Below are 24,885 nucleotides of genomic sequence, written 5' to 3' on the forward strand. Positions count from 1 at the left end.
ATTCTTCTATGTTTCATGTGTATTGATTCTTATTTTCTGTTATATGTGTTCTGCTTGATCTTGCTCAATCTTTAAGATTCTGCAAATTGATAGTAGAAGTAGATTATAGTATTTTGCTTTGCTATATTGCATTATCGGGTTAATCTACAGTCAGATTTTCTACATGGTCTTAGAATGAGATTTGTAGAGAATTTGCAGAATTTCTACACCGAGCTCATACCATGCTACTGGACTTTGGATCTTGGAGGATGACCGAGAGATTTAGCAGGCCACTTGTCCTAAGAGCCAGATGGCACATCTGTTTCAAGATCAGAAGTATGTGAATCGGTAGGAGGTCTGGAGATGATCAGTGGACATTCCTTATACAAGTGACCAACCTTATGGCATCGTCGACACCTGAAAGGTACTCCTTCATAATCTAGGATCTATAGACGGGAGGTGTTCCTCCACTGAATATTTAGGCTAGCCTCCAAACCTTCACGAGTATCAAGATGGACCAATATGCGTGCCATAACCATGTTTCCAGTGACAATGTAGGATTTGTCATAGTCCAAATAAGTCCCAAGCACATTCCCAATGTGCTTGAATATGTCCTCAAACCAGAGGTGAAGCGGTATACCAGGTAGATGAACCCAGATAGGACTAGCCCCCAATTGTTCACGCTCTGGGTCGAATAGAGGGCTCCATCTCCTGAGCAAAACCGGTGCTAGTTCAATGTGCCAGAATTTAGATAGTACCCACGGTACATATTCAGAGCACTGAAAGCAGAGAGAAAACCATCCACGGGATAAGGTAACCACCGAAGGTAATTCTTCAAGTACCTGACCCCAAATTTCCATGATCCATTGCTTGAGACGAGCCGAGTTGTAGGAGCGGCCCCGAACTCGTTCGACTAGAATCCTATCTGGAGTGTCCAGAACATCACCCATATCAAGGTCATCCTCGAAGGTTAATGAGATATTTTGGTGTCCCTCCTTAATGCACTTAGATTTTGTCACCATCTAGGACGTTGTACTAGAAGGTGGGTGGTACGGGGCTACAAAAGATGTGCCTAGATCTTCGCAAATCCTAGTCTCTGCACCTGAATCAGTAGGCGGAAAGGTAGATCCTTAAAACAACCCGATGAAAGGGGAAAGGATGAAAAATGGGGAAATTTAGGGTCAGATGCCGATGGAATAGAGAAATGAGGGTCCAGAACCACAGGGTTAGAGGAATAGGAAGCCGCAGAGGAAGGAATACATGGGGATTCTGACAGACAAGATGTAACGGTCGGGTTTAGACAGGAGGATAGAAACTATAGGGAAGCTGGAGAAGGGGGTGAGTGGTTAGAAATCATCAGGAAGAATGAGGCATCCAGTGAGCCAAAACCTGATAGAGAGGTTGATGAAGGGCCAACATATGACGAGCAATTCTAAGATGGAAAGCTAGGGTTGAGAAAACCGGGCACCAAGAAAACTGTAGGGTCACCCGCCATAGTAGAAGGGAGCTACAGAGGAATTGAAGAAGTCGATACAAACATGTGAGGTGGAGAGACTGTCTAGATAGGCACAAAATTGTAGGGATCCTCGAAGTATTCCACCAGATCATCCTCCATCTCAACCGACTGATAGTGACAGAAGATCCACAAGATATTTGTTCCAACCGACAATTGCCAATATTCAGAAAAGTGTTTGTCAAAGGGGTCCCCAGGTGTTGGTGGATGGGGCAGTGACCAACAGGTAGCAACAGTCACTGAAGATAAGAGGAGAGACCCTTAGCCAAACTCGCCAGAGGAGGAAACCCCAGCCAAGAGCAGACAGAGGTCGAAAAAATGAAGTCGTAGAGCCATCATTCGTAGAAATTACAGTTTGAGCATCGTCCAACATTCCCATCTTGGAAGTTAGCCTAGAACTATATGGAATTCACACACACACACACACATAAACTTTTTACTTTGTACAAATAATTATTAAAATTTAATTTATTACATTGTAATATTTTTATAAAAAAAATTGTTTAAATTAATTTTTATCTCTTTTACCAAGTTTTAACATATTAATAATTATGAATTAAACCTTTTTTGGATTTAAATTTTTTAAATTTATTTCATCGATAAAGAGAGAAATATTCACCTTAACGTTTTGGTTTAATAAGTTAATCAGGATAAGTTCATCACCCTGTGTGAGCCTGACCGTTTTGGTATAGAAGAAGGACGGGACCTGGAGGCTCTGTATTGACTATCAGTTTCTAAACAAGATCACTGTCCGGAATAGGTATCCAATCCCACAGATTGATGACCTTTTGGACCAACTCAAGGGGGACAAATATTTAAGCAATATTGACTTTAAGTCTGGTTATCACTAGGTACAGATCAAACCCTCTGATCTATGGAAGAATGCCTTCAAATCCAAGGAGGTTCTTTTCGAATGGTTGGTCATGCCTTTTAGGTCGATGAATGCTCCTGCAACCTTCCTAAGGCTGATGGATGAAATATTGTGATCCTTTACCAACACATTCATGGTGGTGTATTTGGATTACATTCTTATCTTTAGCTTGATTTGGGAAGAGCACCTCCACCATATTCGAGAGGTCCTCTAAACTCTGCGGCAACACAATTCCTGTGCCAATTTGGAGAAATGCACTTTTGGTATGACCCAAGTTCAATAAATGGGGTACATCATTGATGAGCGGGGTGTGCATGTGGAGCCAACCAAGATACAAGGAATTTAGGATTGGCAAACCCCAACCACTCTAACAGAGCTCTGCAGCTTTCTGGTCTTGCCAACTTCAACCGTAGGTTTGTGTTGGGTTTCTCTCATATCAGTTGGCCTTTGAGTCAAGTCACCAAGGAAGAGCGAAAGCAAAGTTCTTTTGGTCTGAATTGCTACAAAATGCATTTTCCAAGTTGAAGCATCACCTCTGCTCTGCACCAATTCTAACATTAACAAACCAAAAACAACCATTTGAGATTAAGACAAATGCCTCCAACTATGCTATTGTTGCCGTTCTTACTTAGTAGGGACATCTAGTGACATATCATAGTGAGACACTTTCAGACACAGTCCAAAAGTATCCCACCTATGACAAAGAGATGTATTCCATTGTGCAGGCATACTGACAATGGAAGCATCACATTCTAGGGAAGGAAACAATCATCCACATAGATCACCGACCCCTGCAGTTCATACAGACACAAGGGGAGTTGCAAAATGATCACCATCATAAATGGTCCACATACCTGCAACAGTTCCATTTGAACATTAAGTATAAGAAGATAAACACCAACAATGTTGCAGACTGTCGTAGCCGACCATCAGTTATGGCGCTAACCATTGTGCTTGACTCTTGTGGGCATGATACTGCGGGGTGGCCACATCTTTACAAGAGTGATCCAGAATTTGGCAACACATACCAATTGCTCCTGGAAGGAAAACAAGTTCCAAATTTTTACCTCTAGGATGCACTATTATGCCACCTGGGACACCCTTTTGTTCCTTCAATTGAGCGTTCCAAGATGATTTGGGAGGCGCACTACAGTTAAGTCATTGGAAATTTCAAGGTAGAGAAAACAATGTTAGTGTTGCAGAAGTATTTTTACTGGCCGAATCTTCGACAAGATGTTGGGAAGTACATCAGATCCTATACTTCTTGCACCATTGCTAAGCCAACCATAGAGAAGCAAGGCCTATATACTCCTCTGCCTACTCCTATTCGACCTTGGGAATGCATTTCCATGGATTACATTTCACACCTTCCTTCTACTAAGCATGGCAATGACTGCGTTTTCATGGTCGTCTATAGATTCTCTAAGATGGCCATTCTAACGGCCTGCAAGAAGAGTATCACAACATAAGCCACTGCTAAGATCTTCTTTGAACGAGTGTGGGTACACTTTGGGATACCATAGTCCATTATCTTATATCGGGACAAGCAGGTTCCTAATTAAATTTTGATCAAGTCCCTCTGCGATGTTGGATACCAAGCTCACTAAGTCCATGACTTTCCACCCCCAAACGGATGGCCAAACAAAGGTCATAAACATGATGATCGTACACATTCTACACATGTAAAACTCGAAGTATCCACAAACATGAGATGAAAGCCTCCCCTATGTCCAACACAAGTACAATAGAGCTATCCATATCTCAACTGGCCATAACCCCTTTCAGGTGGGATTGAGATTCCATCCACTATGTCCCATTGATGTGGCCATACCATTTGTAGCTACTCATGCATATTCGACTCATGTCTAGTTCGAAGATGACAGGGCTAACAACTTCATTGAGCACATTCAATACATTTTCTAGCAGGTCCATGACATATTGGATAGATCCAATGCTAATTACAAGAAAAGACATGATCAACATCGAGTGCCACACAAGTTCCAGGTGGCGAAAAAGTTTGGCTACATCTACAGAAGGAACGCCTCACTGGGCCCCACTGCAAGCTTCACCCTCTTCGATATGGGCCATACACCATCACCAAGGCTATAGGGGACAATGCCTTTGAGCTCAATATTCCACCATTCCTTGTCCTACACCCAGTATTCAATGTGGACCGCCTTCAACCATACTTTCCACCATGGTTGGACACATCCGATATTGTAGAATAACTCACACCAACAGAGTTAAACCCAAACTACATGGAATCGGATCATGGACACACATATCAAGAACACTTGCCAACAAAATATCCAATTGTATTGGGTTGTCAAAGTTGGCCAACCCCGGCACCAAGGCAAGTGGCTCACTAGGGACCAAGTTCGACAGAAGTTTCCCCATCTCATGGAGGCACTCAACACAATGTGGAACATTGCTTCCTGTGGGGGGAGGAATGATCCGAGTGGATATTGGTGGCCACCTGCCTATTCCTCTTGGACCCCCACCATTGTTTCTTTCATTTTTTCAGTTTCCTTAATTGTAGCACAATTTACTACTTTTGGCAATTTATCGGGTCTTGAAATTCTAGAGCCATTTTGAGGCCCCGGAACGACATTTTTTGGAAAATGGGAAATCATGAGTCTTTGAATCACGCTTGCAGTCGAAATTTATAATCCTCGGATATATATTTCTAACGAGGTATCGTGCACGTCAAACAAAGATCGTATGCCAAAGTGATGACCCCGGGAAGTTGATGTACCAAGTCCATAGTTTTGGCACTTCATCTCCTGGGTTAGGTTTTTGGATGTTTAGGGTTTTCCATTGTTTCTCAATAATAAATAGGCCTTCGAGCCTCATTTTAACATAGTTTAGAGGCATGTACCCTCCACATCTCTTCTCAGAGATAAGCTACCATCACCCGAGCTAGTTTATTTCCATTATGTATGTAAGCATATTTGAGTTTTTGATATTAATGAAATGAGGTTTTATTTATGTTGCATCTCTGTGGTTATGTTTATATCGGTACTCTGTTGCATTCTTGCATAAGTCTAGATTAGTTACCACTGATATGGATCTTGGGGGGAGACCCCCAAGATCTAAAAAAAATGAAATTCCAGAAGAAAAGTGGAGAACACACAATAAAAAAAAAACACAAAGAAAGTTTTTATTAAAATAAAGAATAATTGTAAAGGATACATTGTGATGGAAAATATGTCCTTTTACAAAATGTGACTTGTTACTTTAGTATTTTTTTATTTACAATACCACGGGTAAATTCCATGGGTGGGTAAATACCATGGATGAATGAATGTCGTGGGTAGATGCCACTTACAATACCATGGGTGGATGAATACCATGGATAGATAAATACCATGGGTGAATGAATATCATGGGTAGGTGTCACTTTCCATTTAGATCATTCCACCCTCATTAAGAAGCAATGGTCCTCATTACACGAAGTTCCTTCTTGAGAAGCTTGTGTTGAATATGAAGAGCCACTAAAGAGAAGGGTTTTGTGTGGTTAATCCATAACCGTGATGAACGAAGATTGGAGGATAAAGATACTCCCTGTAATGCTTGTTACCAACTGTGATACTGATAGTGTGCGGCCTAGCAAATGGAATTCAATGAAGTGTGGGTTTGTGGATGACCCATAACCATGAAAAACAAAGATCCTAGGATGAAGATACCATGTAATGCTTTTGACCAACTGTGATACTAACAATGTGCAGCCTAGAAAATGAACTTCGATGCAAGGATTTTGTGCGGTTAACCCATAACCATGATGCTGACTATTGATGAAGTAGCAGGTGCCTACATAGCCTGGGTTGGGAGGTAACGTATCCAAAGAACCCAATCCAGATGCTGCTATGCTGAAACTGATGAATGTGAAGTAGGTGCCTACTAAAGCGGGGTGTGAGGGTACATCTCCAAAGGGAACCCGCTCCAAATGCTGCTCTAGATATAAAAACTACTTTAAAATGGGCATAAATTGCTAATATAACTTATAATATTTATTATAACCTACTTTTGGAAATAGAATGACCATTATGCATCTTCTCACATGATTGAAATCCCTATTTGCGCACTCTGGAAACTCAGATTCACGCTACAACTGTCATGCTATCATAAAAATTCTAAAAAAATAGCTGATTTTAAATCAGTGATATCTCCCTCATCCAAACTCTGCTTCAACCAATTGTTTTTTGAAATTGGGTGATTTTTCAAGATGAGCTCAGATCTATATTCTTTTTCTGAAATTATACATAAAACCTACAAAAAATTATAGGAGAGTTGTCATTCTCGAATTGCCATCAAAAAATTTTCTGAAACATAACTGATTTTAAATTAGCGATATCTCCCTCGTTCGGACTTCGATTCGGTCGATGTTTTTTTTGAATTTGGGTATTTTTCTCAAGGAATACATATATGCTATTTATTATAATAAAATTTTCACCAAAAGTTTCAGATATGATCTGCAATCTCGCCGCCCAAAAAATTCCTACAAAAAAATGTTTTTTTTTTCTTCCCGCTTTTCCCAAGAAAGTGCGTTGTGGAGATCATAGCACGTGCATGAAGATTTTTGAAGATCGCTGCAAAACTTTTGAAACTAAAATATGCGCCAAACCCTCATTCCCATGGAGCCATAACCTGAATCTAATACCACTGATCCAGATTTTTATGAGAGGCCCCCAAGATCTAAAAAAAAGGAAATGCCAGAAGAAAAGAGGAGAACACACAATAAAAAAGAAACCACAAAGAATTTTTTTTTTTATTAAAATAAAGAATATTTGTAAAAGCTACATTGTGATGGATAGATTTGTCATTTTAGAAAATGTGACTTGTTACTTATAGTTTTTGTTACTATGTTAAATTTGTTATAGTAGTATATAAAATTTTTATTATTATTATTCAGAAATGTTTGCTTGAATCAATTTCAAAATGGGCTCTCCATCATAAATTTAAGAGAGAAAATACAAAACTTTGGGGGAGTAGATCCTTAGGTTCTTCCAAAATAGAAATAAAAGTTCCCAACTCTACTTGTGACTATATCTCCAACCACTCGATATTGACGATCATGCTGACCTAACAAAAGCAAATATTAACATGAGTTACATAGACTTTGTAGTTGTGGCATGCTGGTCACATTTAGTTGAATTTCGAGTCAAGTAGCATCATTTTGCTGATGGACACGATCCTTGTTGGTTATCATTTTCCTATGACTGGTTGTTGATGAATAATTTGCTGATTAACTAGTCCTTCAGAGGACTTTTCATTAAGATGTTTTTCTCTAAGACATTTATTGGATGGGGATGTTCTTAATTGATTCATTAATTTTGGCTTCACCATGTAGTCTGGTGCAAGCATCAATGGAGAATTAGTCCGCCCTGTCATTATTATCTCAGAGAACATGGTAGAATTGGACATTTTCTCTGCTTTTTAAGATTGCAGAGTCTCCAATTATTATGATTAGATTTATGTGCCTTTCTTTGATGATTATGGCTCCCATAAGTAGCATAAGTGCCTCCACTCTATTATTAGTTTCATTGCATAGCCCCCATTTGAAGGTTTCTTCTTCTTTTCCTTTGGGGCCTAGAAGAAACCCCCTTACCCACACACCTGCTATCCCTGGGTTCCTTTTTGATGCTCCATCAAAAAATAATATAAATTGACGTTGCTTCATTTTCCATTTTTGAAAGGACCGATGATCCATTTTGATCTTCCATGAGATAGGATATGTCGAAGGCCTAATCACATAATTAAGGATGGGGAGATTTTTCAATACTAATCGAACCGACAATTTTCATCTACATAACTAAATTATCTTGCTTATTTGTTCCTTTTATTAAAATTGATTATGTGGTCAAGTTCCAAGTTTTTATGAAAACTTTCCTTTCATTGGTAGATATTTTTTTTAATATGAATTTGTTTCTTACTAGGCAATGTTTCCAGTGTATAAAATACAAGAGGAATTTCCAAAATCGGTTTAGGAGAGATTTACCTTTGAAGGCATATGGGTGTTTTGAAGACCAAATTCTTAGGAAATCATAAAGGGTAATTTCAAAGTGGAGAGAGATAGGGAGAGGCTGGTAGAGAGGTATCTAACAACCTTTTGTGAATGAGTCACCCAATAAGACATGATATATTTCTTCTTTAGAGTTGAGGTAGAAGCAATAGCGAGAAGGGCCTATAATTCTTATTTTCTTCATATTTTCAATGGTTAAGGTCTTGCCATCAAGGAGAGTGCACATAAAAGTTTTTATCTTGGGGAGACCCAGATTTCCATATGATCTTCCAAGGAGGCCAAGGGGGGATCAAATTGGTTTCAGCTAATAAGAGAGAAAATCCTTCTTTGATAGTGTAAGACTTGGAGGTCAAACCCCATCGCAAAGGGTCAGGTCGATTTAAACTTATTGTGATAGATCCTTTGAGTTTTGTCATAAAAATATTCCAGGCATCTAATAAGTTAGGAGGGATTGAAAGGGAATTACATCCTTTCCAAAGGTTAGAAGCTTGATCCCACTCACAAAAATGGCTGAGAGTTGGCATTCTTCTTAAAGTGCACCACTGCTGGAGAACCCCTAAGGCTATGTAGGAATTCAAATGGGGATTGTTGCATATTTTGTATTCCAAGATTTTGATATCTATTCTATTGCCTACAATTTTATAGAGGAAGTCTTTCAGTATTTGGAGGGAGTTTTTACACAATATCCATATGGAGGACCTAGCTTTAGAGGGTATTTCATTCTAAAAAATCTCTTTCCTAGGGAAGTTTAAATATTTTCCTTCTAGAACTTGTTTCCACTAGGTTGAAACCCCTGTGATAAGTCTCCACAAGAGCTTGGCACCCAACGCTTTATTCAATAAATCAATCCTCCCGATTCCAAGGCCTCCTCTTTCATAAGTAGTCGTTGCCTTGGACTAGTTTATGAGATGATTTTTTTTGTTTGATATCACCCCCCTTATTAGAGGAATTTTCGTATGAAAATCTCCAATTTCTTTAAAATTCTTATTGGCATTTGTAACATTACAAATCAATAAATGGAGAGAGAAGAGAGGACGCACATGAGGAGGATGACTTGACCAGCTAAATTAAGCCACTAGGAACCCCATTGATTGATATTATTCTTCATTTTTTCAACCATTCCCAACCAGACTTCTAATTTGAGAGAACTCTTAAAGATGGGAATCCCAAGATATTTGAATGATGTCCAATCCACTTTGTAGGAAAACCCAAATATCTAAGACATTTGACTCATGAAGAGGTTAGGATGAATGTTCCATCCTAATAAAAAAACTATTTTCTTTATTTAAGAACCCTCTAAAGGTTAAAAGAAAAGTGTCTATTGGAAATTTAAACCTTTAAGCCATGATCAAAGATACTTCTCCTAGAAGAAGAGTATCATCTGCAAACTGAGAATGATTGATTTCCTTGATTCCTCTAAAGAAGAAAATGCCATGGATTCTTCCAATTCTTTTTTCTTTTTGCAAATTCCTGCTTAGAGTTTCTGCAAGGATGATGTAAAAAAATGGGGACAGGGGGTAACCTTGATGAAGCCCCCTTGTTGCTTGGAAGAAACCACTTGGTTTACCATTTACTAACATTGATATCCATGACTTTCTTATGCATGCTTTCACTAAATTTACAAAAGAGTTAGAGAATCCAAATTTTTGAAGCACATAAAAATAAAGGAATGGTGGACTTGATCAAAGGCATTAGCCATGTCCAATTTCAAAACAAAACCTCTTTCATTTTTAATTTAACTAGAGTGTATTGATTCATTCACAAGGAGGATGTTGTCCAATATCTGATGATGTTGCAAGAAGTCGCCCTAATTTTTAGAGATTAAATCGAAAAGAATAGGCTTAAGATGATTTTCTAGGATTTTAGTCAATATTTTGTAGAAGGTGTTATAGAGAGAGAAGGTTCGAAATCGTTCGAAAGAAGTGGGATTTTTATCTTTGGGGATTAAATCTAGAAAGGTAGAGTTAGTGCTTCTGCCTAATTTTAATTTTCATTGGGCCCACCTAAGCATTTTTAAAAGGTCCTTCTTTATTATTTCCCAATTTGCTCAATAGAAAGAGATTGGAAATCCATCTAGTCTTGGAGCTTTATCGAGATGATTTGAACAAATTTTAGATCTAACCTCCTCTTCTTGAATTAGTTCTGACAACAATAAATTTTTCTCCTGAGTAATCACGATTGTGACATTTGTGAGGGATTCTCCAAAATAATTCGGTTCTGGGTCTGCTAAAAGGAACTGGATGAAATGAAGGGTTGAGTTTTATTTAGTCTTTGAAATATTCTAAAATATGCCCCTACTCATTGTTTATGGAGCTTATGTCGTTTTTATTTCTTCAAGATTTATATTGGTTGTGAAAGAAGGATGTGTTTTTATCCCCATATTTAAGCCACAGACTTCATGATTTCAATCTCCATTTTTCTTCCTTGTTTCTACAAAAATGGTAGTGCCTCCAGTATATTTCTCTTTCCTATTCCTGAATAGTGCTGGTTTCCTATTTGGCTTCAAGTTTTTTTGTATATCTTCGAGTTCTTATCGAAGTAATTTTTTCTCTTTTTTGGATCCTAAAAAGAGTTTGCTTTTTTCTTTTTAATTTAGTCTCCCAGATAAATTTTGGTGACCATTCTAATTTTTTCCTCCAAGTACCCTTATTAAGGAGATGGTATGCTCTTGTTATAACCATATAGGGTTGAATTTGAAGGGTATATGCCCAAAATTATTCTTTTACTAAAAGAGATACCGATTGGGCTGTGATCAGAGATGGTAGAAGTCAATTTTTTCTGGTGATGTATTCTGACCCTCCAAAAAGTCTGAATCAACAAGGAATTAATCCAGACATGTTTTAATATTCCTAGGTCCTAGTATTTAGTTGCTCCAAGTGAATCTTCCATTAGTAGGTTTGGGATCTACTAGAGTGTGATCAATCATGATTGCTTTTAGCTTTTCTATGGAAGGGTCGGGAGAAAAGGAACCCTCTCTTTTTTCCTCTTGACTTAAAATGAGATTAAAACCCCTTGTTATTATACAATCTTTGGAGGAGAAGAGATCTAAGTAATGAGAAAGGGAGTTCCAACGTGCCTCTTTAAACTTGTAGTTCATCGGAGAATAAAGGTTGATGATTTTGTAGATTTGGCATGTGCCTTTATATCTCAAAGTGGAAAGAAGCCAATGCTTTTTTGCATGGTTGTCCAAGAGATCGAATTGATTTTCATCCCTTAGGGTTCAGAGGCCCCTTGAGGATCCCTTTGAACTTAATGCCTTACCTTGAAAGTCTTAATTTATTTTTTTAAACAAAGGAATGATATATTCCTCCCAAAGTTTTGTCTCCTAAATAATTAAGATATTGGGCTTTTCGACCTTTCTTAGGTCCCTAATTCCGTTTATTTTCATTGTACTGCCCAATGCTATACAATTCCAGGGGACCCAAAACATTATTTACCTTGATGGGGGTTTTCATGTCCATTCAATTTCCCTACTTGACCAACATTTTCTTTCGCACTTGCCGAATATTTGAGTAAGGTGTCTATAAATTGTTGTGTTCCTAAGGCTTTGTCCTTTTGTGCTACTTCCTCCCTTGCTTCCTTATTTGGTTTCCTCCCTGATCTCCTTTGTGAGAGCTCTTGATTGGATAGGATTTATTTTTCCTTGTTTCTTGTGAGAGCACCAACATAATAAGGGGAGCTCTGAGTTGATTTCTCAATAGGGGAGAAACCATCTTGAGGGAAATAAAAAAGGGAAGGTCCATGAGGATCTTGAAGGGGTTTGAGATGGTATTTCTTGAAGGACCACCATTGAAGGAGTAAAATAATGGTGATGTTGAGCTACCATTGTAGGTATTTAGTTAATACTAGGGTTCTAGGGATGATCAACACTTTTAGGATGCTCAATGGGATCCAGGTTCAGGTTCTCCAAAGCCTAGAAGCTATTGTTTGCTTCTCGAGTTGATTTTGAGGTGACAGTAGGAGGATCTAAGGAAGGATGGGTGTTTGCAATAATATTTTTTGAGGTGAGGGCCCTGAATATTTCTTTGAGGAGGGAGATTTTGGGGGGATGTTGGGTTTTTTATTTATTGTTTTCCATTGATCTTCTTTTTTATCCTGGTTGTTTTCATCTTGGAATTTTCAGCCTTGATTTGCAAAATGGATGTATTCATGACATACCTTGCATTTGAAAGGAAGTTGCTCATAATCCAGCTATTGTATATGAGATCAATTGTTCACTATCAGCTTAGCTTCTTTAGGTAAACATTTTCAGAGATCCACTTTGACACATATGTGGGTGCATGCTTGCATTCCATCTTTGGGTTCATATATGTCAATAAAATTGTCGATCCCGTTGCCAATTTCTCTTATAACATCGTCTCGCTAGCAATCAAGTTACATATGCAGAAATCTTACCCATATTGGGACAACGTTTGGCGTGTCTGATTTTGGGTCGAAGTCAGGAGTCCAACGATTTAGATTAAGACCTCTTATTTCCATGAAGTATAGGTCACTTTTGAAAATTATAGAAAATTTCTGTAGATTCACAAGCTCATGTAATCTACTAAAACAAGAGACAAGAATCTACTTCTACACTTTACAGCGAAAGCCCATAAATATTGATGAAACAAATAATAGTAAGAGGAAGATAAATCAATGGCACATAACAGAAAAAGTATCTCGGGAAAGCCACAGCTCAAAACCCCACTATCTGTATTGCATTAATCAGAAATCCATGATGATAATACAATGCTTGTTCTCACAAGAACAATCCCAACACTCAGTAAAATCAATCTCCAACTCACAAGCAATCTCTTGGCCAACGGTTAGCTAATTCTCTAGCTCTCCAAGTCCCTATTTCCTTACGCAATTCCTATGGCTGATTAGCCCTTCTTAAAGGGAAACCAATGCATCCAAAACTACGCAATCCCTTCAAGGTTCAGTTCTTGATTGAATGCACCATCTGTACAACTCAGAAAATTATACAACAAATAGTACACTGTCCCTACACTCTAGTCTCAACTGAGTATTTCTTATAATCGACGTGCATGAGTTTCTGATGAGGAATCGTCAGTTAACTGGAGTAGCACTAGTTAATGCATTAGTGCACCAACTCACTGTTAACTCACTATTAGCTCCTCAAACAGTTTGGAACTAATTTAACTAGACTTAACTCAGTAAACTGAGTTAACTAATTACAACTCATACTTAACTCATCCTGGACCCCTATAATATAGGGAGAACATATACATGACTTCAGAAAGACTTCCAACTCGAAATTCCTAAGTTAACTAAGTCAACTCACTCTAGTTAACTATTACAAGTTACTATGAGAATAGAATTCGATTTTAATTCTCAGTTTAATTCAAGGACAAATATAACTAGAATTTCTAGATTCTATTTTTATCATTTCTTGTTGCTATTTTCAACACTCCCTCTCAACAAGAAAGGAATTCAACTCAACCCTGATCCCGAACCTTTGGAATGTTTTTCATGCAACACTTCTCTCTAGTGTTGTTACTCCAACAACTCCAGAAACAAAAGAACATTGAACCTGAATCATAATGATGCTCTTGTCATCAAAGTATCTGACTGCTTTTGCCTCTATCAACTGAAAAATCTATGCTTATGTTGACTCTACCTTTCTGCATTTTTGTCAATGCTTCTCTATGCTTCTTTAGTATCTGACTGCTCTAGCCTCTGTCACTTTGATCTCTGACTGCATCAATCCCACTGATTCCTCCCGCTACTTTTTACTTTGGGCTCCCATAGCAAGGTATGATTCATGAGATAAAACCTCTCAATGGACCTTGCCCAATTTCAACGCTCTTAGGATTATCACTTTACATCGCCCCACCTCACACCTGGAGATATGGTTGCATGTGATCCCTCTGCCCACCTGGCTCGAAATTTCCCCCTACTGGAGGTCTCTGCATGACTGGATGCCTCCACTCGGTCTCCTCTCAACTTCTCCAATTGTGGCTGCTCCACAATTGTCTGAGACTGCTTCTTCTCTACTTGAGTGGATCTCTCCACTCGGTCTCCTCTCAACTTCTCCAATTGTGGTTACTCCACAACTTCCTGAAGCTGCTTCAGAGGCTTCTTCTGGGGCTGCATGTTGAGAGGTAATTTACTCTCCCTCTCAACCACCAAGTCTCTAACCTTTGCCTTGCTCCTCAAGGCTTTGCATGCATCTTGAAACTCAAGAGAATACAAGTTCTTGACCTGTGCACCGATCTATTTCACCTGTCCCATGGTGATGTGTCTAAGGAAAACCTTTCCCTTACTAAAAACCACATCATAGCCACGATCTTCCAATATCGCGACTGAAACAAGATTCTTATTTAGTCCTGGAACATACATCACATCTGTGATCCTGATAGGGGAGCCAGAATCCCCCTAAAAGGTAACCGTACCGATCCCTGTAGCTCTATACCTCTAGTAATCTCCAAACTCTATGCTCTGCTTGAGGTCTTTCTCCTCAAAATCACTAAAGAAATCTCTATTCCCCGTCATATGGAATGAGACACTGTCAAGATACCACACGCCTCCCATGGCAGTGTCGGCCATGTATGCAATGAGAATGAAATCAAGTTCGAATTGTGAAGCTAGAGCTTCACCTGCTGCCACTATTATTGTCTCCTTTTTGCTTTCTTTCTTCTGTGGGCAGTTCTTGGCATAGTGCCCATGCTCGTGACAGTGAAAACACTTGACTTTCGTCAATTCCATCTTATTTCTTCCCTCCTTGCCTTGGGACTTCTTTCCCTTGGCCTTCTTTGCCTTACTCGCTAAGGAAAAATCCTCTTCCACTTCCTTGGAAGAGGTTCATCTCTGGTGTTCCTTCTAATCTCCTCTTGCATCAAATCTAACCACAGTCATTCCCAATATGGCAGCTTCTCCCAACCATTGATAGAGTCTTGATAACTATGCCAACTCTTTGGGAGTCCTAGAAGAGAAAGACTCACCATATCATCCTCAACAAAAGTTATTCCAACACTTCCAAGCTCATCACGACACTGAGTGAACTTGGTCAATTAATTTGGAATTGATTTGCCCGCCTCCATCTTGATTTTTGAAGTTTATATTTCAGTGCCAACTTCCTTTGGTCACTGCTATTTTGGAAAAGGTCCTTCAATGCTTTCCACATAGCATGCAAAGTTTCCTTCCCATGGAGACTCGAGACAATGTGGTCTCGAACTCCCTCAAGGATTATCCGCCTTGCCCTTGCCACACACTTCTTCCATTCGGCTAGATTCTGAGCATTTGATGTTGGTGGCTTAGGAATGTCTTGATCAATGAATTCCTTCAAGCCATTATCTTCCAACATGGCCTCCATCTTGTCCTTCCAGGCTATATAATTCGAGTTGCCATCCAAGGCATACTCGAGCTGCAAACCATAGAACGCCATTTGTCAATCCTGAAGTATGAAATGAAAATTCGAATTTCACCTATAACCCAAAAACTCAAAACTTCGAAATCTCCTCAAGTATATTTTTCTCAGCTCCAAAACCATGTAGAAAAATCGTGTAGATTCACAAGCTCATGTAATCTACTAAAGCAAGAGACAAGAGCGAAAGCCCATAAAGATCGATGAAAACATTAATAGCAAGGGGAAGATAAATCAATGGCACATAACACAATAACTATCCAGGGAAATCCACAACTCAAAACCCCACTATCTGTATTGCATTAATCAGAAATCCAAGTTGATAATACAATGCTTGTTCTCATAAGAACAATCCCGACACTCAGTAAAATCAATCTCCAACTCACAAGCAAGCTCTTGGCCAACAGTTAGCCAATTCTCCATCTCTCCATGTCCCTATTTCATTGTGGAATTCCTATGGCTGATTAGCCCATCTTAAAGGGAAACCAATGCATCCAAAACTGCGCAATCGCTTCAAGGTTTAGTTCCTGATTGCATGCACCATCTGTACAATTCAGAAAATTATACAACAAATAGTACACTATCCCTGCACTCTAGTCTCAACTGGGTTTTTCTCAAAATCAACATGCATGAGTTTCTGATGAGGGAATCTTCAGTTAACTCGAGTAGCACTAATTAATGAACTAGTGCACCAACTGACTGTTAACTCACTATTAGTTCCTCAAACAATTTGAAACTAATTTAAATGGACTTAACTCAGTAACTAAGTTAACTAATTACAACTCATACTTAACTCATCCTAGACCCCTATAATATAGGGATAACATATACATGACTCCAGAAAGACTTCCAACTCGAAATTCCTAAGTTAACTAAGTCAACTCATTGTAGTTAACTATTACAAGTTGCTATGAGAATAGTATTCAATTTTAATTCTCAGTTTAATTCAAGGACAAATTAAATTGCAATTTCTGGATTCTATTTTTATCATTTCTTGTTGTTATTTTCAACAAAAAATTCATCTCTATCTTCCTTTGATTTGAAAATAAAAGTGTAATAACCTTTTCCATAGAATCATATGGCTAATCTTCCATTGAGATTTGATTTCCAGTTATTTTCTACCCATTTGGTAATCACCCTTGGGGAGGGCCATAAGCCATTGAATTGGCGAACAAGAGCTTGTTTAGTGAAAGACATTTTTGTCTTTTAAGGAACTGATAGAGGGAGGGCAATGATAGGGATGGAATCCAACTTTTTGACAAATTTTGAAATAGTTGGATGAGAACGGGAAGGGTCAAGAGAGCTAACAAGGGAGAAAAAGGCATTGGCTACAGGATCAAGGGGGAAGGAGGCAGGATAGGTACCCCCTAGAGGAGGCTTCGAAGGGTCCATGGGAGGAGGCGAAGTGGTAAAAGAGAGCTAGGTTTTGCAGGAGGTGGGAGTGGGAGTTCAATTATGTGTTTCCATTGTATAACCATTTCATTGTTAATGCTATTTGATTGAAGGACATTGTGATTGCTATTTGATACCTCTATATGTGAAATCTGACTCAAGATGGGTTGGGCTTAGAATATACATAAATCCCACGACTTAACAGTGTCCACATTAACATTAGACAAGTTGGATGATAAAACATAACTTTCACAATGATATCACATGTCAAATGAATCATTAGTAGGTTTATACATCTCACCCTCATTCTCTTTTGAACATTTTGCAAAAGTGAAAGATAGTGCACTTGTTACACTGAAAAAGAAGTTGCTTAAGATGCTTCATTAATATAATACTTTTTAACTTTTATGGGATCAATAAGTTTCTTCAAAACACAATATTTTTCCTATACATTTCATTCATGACTATACATCATAATTATGTGCTATGTAATATGTGTCTTTGCCCTCCATAGATCATGAACTCCTCTTGTTTCTTATAATATGATTACTAATCTCCAATTATAACCTATTTCTCAATATATTTACAACGTGTCTTTGTCCTCCATATGTCATGGAGTCCTCTTGTTCCTTATAATACTATTGCTACTCTCCAATTATAACCTATTTCTCAATATATTTACAACACATTTTTATGTTGCAAGTCTCCAATTATGACTAATATTTCAATATATTTACAATACATTTGTATAATTTGTATAATATGTTTTGTTGATCAAACTCTTCCAAATTTGTGTTGAAAATGGCAACAAGAAATGCTAAAACTAGAAGTGCTAAAAATAGAATTGTTGTTTTTAGCAGTTCAGTATAGATTCCTATTTTAGTCAATCCTTGGACTAAAAATGGGAAGCAAAATTCGAATTTGATATTAACAGTTTGTAAATTAATTAATTAATTTATCTTGAGTTAATTAGTTAAGGAGAAACAAACTTGAAGTTTATGTGAGGACATGCAACAATTTATCTATTAATTGAGGAATTTATCCATCAGTTAAAGAGATAAGGATGAGTTGTAATATTGAGTTGTAATTAGTTGGCTCAGTTAACTGAGTCAAGTTCAGTTATGATTAATTTAACAGTTTGTTAGTTAATGCATGCTTGCATATAACTGCTGCACTTCAAATAACTGCAGATTCTCTCATGAATAACTCATGCATGTCTGTTCAGACAGAGACCCAGTTGAGATCAAAGAAGGGATAGTGTACTATCAGTTGGATGAATATTTTTCCTATAAAGGTAGCTCATCCATGGAGAAGGATTTATCTCCTTCAGGACTGTGTAGTTGGATCAGAGGTTAGTGAGTGTGTGAAGAGGCCAATTCACACAAGTGGCTATACTGGACCCAATCAAAATTGCGCAAAGAAATAGGAGGCTTGGAGGGCAGATCAGGAGGTTTGAGAGAGGCCTTTGATTGTCTATGAGTAGCAGAGGTATTGCAGAGAAAGAATGATAGCTTTTGAGCTGATTCTTTTTGCAATACTGGTTATATTTCCACTTGAATGATAATACAGAGATGGGGTTTTAGGCTGGTGCTTTCCCTGGGTTATATCGTTTGTGTTATGTGTGATTGATTCCTTCTTATCAGTTATATGTGTTCTTATTGATGTTGCTCAAATTGATTTAGCTTCTGTTGAATTGATTGTAGAAGTAGATCAAGTATTTTGCTTTAGTATATTGCATTATCAGGTGATCTACAAGTGGAAATTTCTACAATTTGTTTATGGTTATTCGGCTACCATATCAAAATGCTATAAATATTTGTAAAAAATTTAAACATTCTACATCAAATTTCTCTTCTCTATTTTCTCTTTCTTTTGTTAGTTTTTATGTTAATCTTTTATTGCCTTGAGGTGAAGGTGTAGTGTAAGAAAGTTTGTCAAAATTTTTACATGTTGGCTTAATTTGTTGAATTTATATTAATTTGTCCAATTTATAATACATAAAAGATTGGTAAACATTTACATGTCAGTTAAATTTGTTTTTATTAATTAAATTAAGAATAACCTTCTCGATAAAAGAAAATCCTAATATACATATTACATTAAACTATATAGCATATAAGTAGAAACGATGAGTTAAGGTCCATTTTACCTTATCAAATAGATTAATTATTCTGTAACTATATTTAAATTTAATTATTAAACACATAAAATTTTTAATACTCACAATAAACTTACAATATAACAATATGTTTAAACACTTTTTCATAGATATTATTAACTTGTAAGTAGACTTTGCTACAATACCATGGGCTAATATCATGGCTCATCAATACAACATGCCCAAAAACCTTATCTCATTTCACAATCAAAATATTTTATTTGAATTTAATTTTATACACTTTTTTTATTAAATCTAAAAGAAAAAAAAGATTATAATCACTTTTGAGATATATCTACAAGTATAAATTAACATCCATTTTACCATATAAATTAAAATAATAATTTTGTAACTATATTTAAGTTTCATTAATAAGCACATAAAAACTTAATAGTTACAATATAACAATATTTTTAACCATGGATATTCACCCCCACTTTACAATGGATATTATTAACCATACCATACCATGGGCTAATACAATGGCTCATCAATACCACATGCCTAAAAACCATCTCTCATTTCACAATCAAAATAATACTTACAATATAACAAGATTTTAACCATGGATACTCACCCCACTTTACCATGGATTTTATAAACCATACCATACCATGGGCCACTATCATGGCTCACCAATACCACATGCCCAAAAACCATCTCTCATTTCACAATCAAAATATTTTCTAAATAATTTTTTTAATTAAAATATCTTGACTCGATGTACACAAAAATAAAAAATAAAATTATTAATTAAAACGTTTTGACTCATTGAAATTACATAAAAATAAATATTAAACTAAAAAATAAAATTAATAATTAAACCAATCTAGATCCATCTTAACTCAATGTCTATCAAACTCTTAGAGGGATCAAATTTCTCGACGTACAAACTTATTAAACTCTTAGAGGGATCAAATTTCTGGACGTACAAACTTATAAAACTCTTAGAGGGATCAAAAATTTCTGGACGTACAAACTTATAAAACTCTTAGAGGGATCAAATTTCTCGACGTACAAACTTTTCCTTAAGAATAGAAAATTAAAAATAAATCTAAATTGATTGTATTTTATAAAAAATTATCTATTTTTACTTTTATTATACCACCATTTAATCACTTTCCAATTTCCATTAACCATATATATATAGGAGTTGTCTATAATGCGACTTTTTGAGATTCCGGTGACGGAATCCGACGGAAGAAATTGAGATGAAATCATGATTTGTTGCAGTTAAAATGGTTTTTTAACTGCATATTCGGATTCAGCACCCTGAAAAACCCCTGGGACGCTTTCATTGTGCAGAAACTAGTTATCAAACTTCGATTTCAATAAATTACTGCCGGATTTTCACCGGAAAAAATCGCCAGAAAAGCTTTCAAAAAGTCGCGCTAAAGACTACGGCTATATGTATATCATACACGTGAAATGGCATTGGGAGCATACCATCGACCTCATCTCGTTTGCCTAACCAAAGCATGTCGGTGACTTTAGTTGAGGTTGACCTACATTGCTAACGTAACGATGGAATCTCGCTTTGGCATGTGCTAGATTTTACCCTTACCATGTACTAGATTGTCTCCATATTATAATAAAGATTGGGCATTATTTTATTGGCCAATTTGCCATTTCATAAAGGCATCGATATCATATCAAACTTAATAGCTTCAATATCACATCGATATCATATCAAACTTAATAGCTTCAATATCACACTTCAAGCTTACGACTTGATATTTAAAATAATAATTTGATATTTTATTTATTTTATAAGTTTTTATTTTCATAATATTACTTGGGAAATTTGATTTCATGACCCAATCTTCGTAACATTCAAACAACTTTATTAAACTATTTAAATATTTTAATAAAATGATGGAAATTATTAAAAAAAAATGATTCCATGATTGAAATTATTTGTGAGATACGCATTCGTTAAAAAGGGGCATTTTTTTTTGCTTTTCCTAAAGTTAAGATAAAGCTATCAATGAGATAGACATGTGATTAAATTTTTTTTTTTTAATAAAAAAAAATTCTTTTTATAAAATTTATATTAAAAATAAGTATAATCAAATTCGAATGCAGCTTAGTTTTCTGAGGGCGGTGTTTAATAGCTCTACAAAAAAAATTTGTATCAGACAGATTTATTTGAAAGGATCACTGCTGGTCAGTTTAACTACGAAGTCTGATTCTGAGAGTGTCAAGAGAATTGAATCCGTGACTTCTAAACAGCAAAATTGCTTTAACAAAAAAGACTTAACCAACTAAGAAGGGATCACTTCCTACAAACTCAATCATGAAGCTTGACTTCGAAAATGGTGAATGTTGAGAAACAATTACTGTGTCAATTGCTCACATAGTTTAATTCCTGCTAGTAAAATACAATTTCAAATCCAATATCACAGTTTGTCATATTTCCAGCTGTCTTGGTGCAAATTGGGCACATGGGTTTTGTAGATTGGAGGCCCCAGAGGATTTCATGTTACTTCATTGACACCCAGGTCCTTGAGAAGAGTGGAGTCTTGGAAAACGATTTGGTCAAAATCCCTCCTGATACACAAGCAGTTGGATAACTCATTAGAAAATTGAATAAGATATATTCAAAAGCTCTAATTAGCCAACACAATCCTCATGATTTGATCATGATACATCATAAATTTGGTTGTTTTTGTAATTCAATTTCTAAAAGCTGAGATAGGCCAAATCGTTTAGACAGTGGATCTGTTCATGTTGATATCTGTATGGAGAATAAGATTGGAAGCCTTTTGGTTCATGATTATTTTAACTCCAGGTCTAAATCTTGCTCAAATCAATTATGAGAAAACAATGTAACTACTTGACCTCTGATCCATGAGATCAGAGAAGCTGATATTATCAGCAACTGGGTTTTTTTTCTTATAAACAATGTATGAAGCCTTGTAATAGGGGGAGTAAAGCCTTGTAATAGGTGGAGTAAAGGAGACATATGGATATGTAAAGTATTTTTCTGGAATATAATAACATTTTGAGTTATTATTATTATTTTATGGCATTGGTGTTAATATATTGTTGATTATCTTTAGGTATCCTGCTTCCAAGGAAGGTAGGCCCCCTTCTTAGTCAGCAAGGCTAACAATGGTGGATTCATTGTAGTTCATTTTTGTCTCGTTTTGATGTCTATTCATTGTATTTCCAATATATCTTTTATGTTCCTCATGATGTAGACTTATGGAAATGTAGTACCTGTAAGTCTTTGATTTTTGTATTCTTTTGATGTCTATGCATTGTATTTCCAATATTTCTTTTATATTCGTCTCAGCTGATGTAGAATTATGGAAATACGTACCTGTAAGGAAAATGACCTTATGAGTCATGATCTGAGCCCACTAAGCCCCACCTATTTTATAGGGTTAAAGAGGAAGTATTTTTTTTAGGAGTATTGTGTAAGTGTGATTTCTAGTTATTTTTAGTTATTATGCTTTCAAGATAGCCCAAGATTTAGTCCTGCACATATTGTTCCTATGCCTTATAAGCTTACAAGTCCTAGGTTGATGATTAAATGTTTAGGGTTTATACATATAAATAACTCAACAATTAACTTGTTTTTCAAGCTTTTTAAGATATATCTAAACTAGCTTTTTGTCAAATTCTATGCTATTATTTAATTTCACTTAGAATATAATTAATGTCTGATTCTTTGTTGTTTTGCTAGTGGTCTGGTTTCCCTTGTGGAAAACAACTAGTAAGTAAGACTAGATCATTGTATCTTTTCTGATAGTTTAATTTAAATTAGCTTAAAAGAATATTTATATTCATATAAATTTCATGTTTCTATATATAGAAATAATTTTATTTTTAATTTTATTAAATTCCGGTTATATATATATATATATATATGTGTGTGTGTGTGTGTTTATTTTAAGTATGTAGTTTTTATATGTTTATTAATTAAATTTATTAAATTTTTTTACATGTTTATTAATTATATGTTTTGAAATTTTATGAATATGAATTATTATTATTTTAATTTATTTTAATGTGATATGCATATTATAAAATTTTAAATTTTATTAATATAAATAAAATTACAATATAATTGAACTGGATCGTTTTATTATTATTTTTAATTACTTTTTAATTGAGTGAACATTATGTTTTATTATTATTATTTTATGATAATGTACCATTTCATGGATGTTACAACATCTTCCCCATAATGAGTTGTAGAGTGCCTTTAAACACAATGTTGTTGAAATATTTTAGTTAATGTGGACATTGAAATATTTTGTTTATAATAATTTTTCAACTTCATTTAAAGCACAACTATAAGTTGAAAAATTATATAGTTGTGCTTTAAATGAAGTTGAAAAATTATTATAAACAAAATATTTCAATGTCCACATTAACTAAAATATTTCAACCATATATATATATATATAAGAACTTGAATGAGAATTTTTGGAGAATTGGTAATTTTAGAATATTGACTACCATTATTACACTAGATACAACTATTTCATAAATACCATAAATGAGCCAATTACGATATGTCTTTAAAGACTTAAACCCACATAGTTAGAGAAACAAGGAAACATATTATTCACGAAACCACTCAAACTAGAATCTTTAACTTATTTTATATATCTATAGATATATATATATATATATATATATATATATATATATATATATTTTTTTTTTTTTTTTTTTCCTGTGGAAAAATCCATAAATATTGCATTAATAAGCCAAAATTTACATGAGAGACTCTGTCTTTTACAAGTATTAACAGTTGTGCTGTTAAATTGCATTACCACGCAGGGTATGCATGCTGTTCTATTACAGTAGCCTATTTATCATTTTCAAAATATCCAAACAAACAGTATGAGTCTATGTAAGTACTGCTGTTATAAAATGGTTCCTATTGTGCTGCTTGTAGACCTAAGGTTGGATATCCCGGGTCTATATACGGTCGGTGGAAATATTTTTGTTCCTGCTGATCTTTAACCTCTGTAATCTCCCAGATGCCCCTGTCCATCAACGCTGCCTCCTTGGATAATTTATCGGCACCCTTGTTGTGTTCCCTGTAGATGTGAGAGATAGTAATATTGTTAAAAGCTGATTTGAATGTCAGTGCTTCATGTAATATAATGCTGAGTGAGTGCATGTGACAAGTAGCTGTGCCATTTATCCAATTAATGATGATCTGTGAATCCCCATATATATTGATGCTAGTGCAGTGGTGCCTCAATGCAAAGTGAAGTAAGTGGCGGAGAGTGATGAGTTCTGCATAGTTATTGGTTCCAGCTCCCAGCCCCGCCTTAATTCTGTAGTGATGATTCTCTGATATATGTAGGATGATGCCTCCACCACATCTTTGCAGGTTTTCCGCCCCATCGAAATATGCCCAAGGCGTGCTTGGGTCGATGGGAGGGGGCGGGGCAGGATGTCGAGAAGAGGGAGGGGGTGGGTCGGGTAGTTCCCTCAGGGCAGCTACAATACTAGCCTCTATCAGTGGCCAGTGAATTGGCTTGTTATCGAATATCACACTGTTTCTTGTTTTCCAAATGGCCCAATTTACAATGATGGGGAGATTGATAGTTTTAGA

Source organism: Pinus tabuliformis, chromosome 9 (genome assembly GCF_031772625.1).
Source record: "Pinus tabuliformis cultivar Carrire ecotype Pingquan chromosome 9, CPIR1, whole genome shotgun sequence".
Taxonomy (NCBI): domain Eukaryota; kingdom Viridiplantae; phylum Streptophyta; class Pinopsida; order Pinales; family Pinaceae; genus Pinus; species Pinus tabuliformis.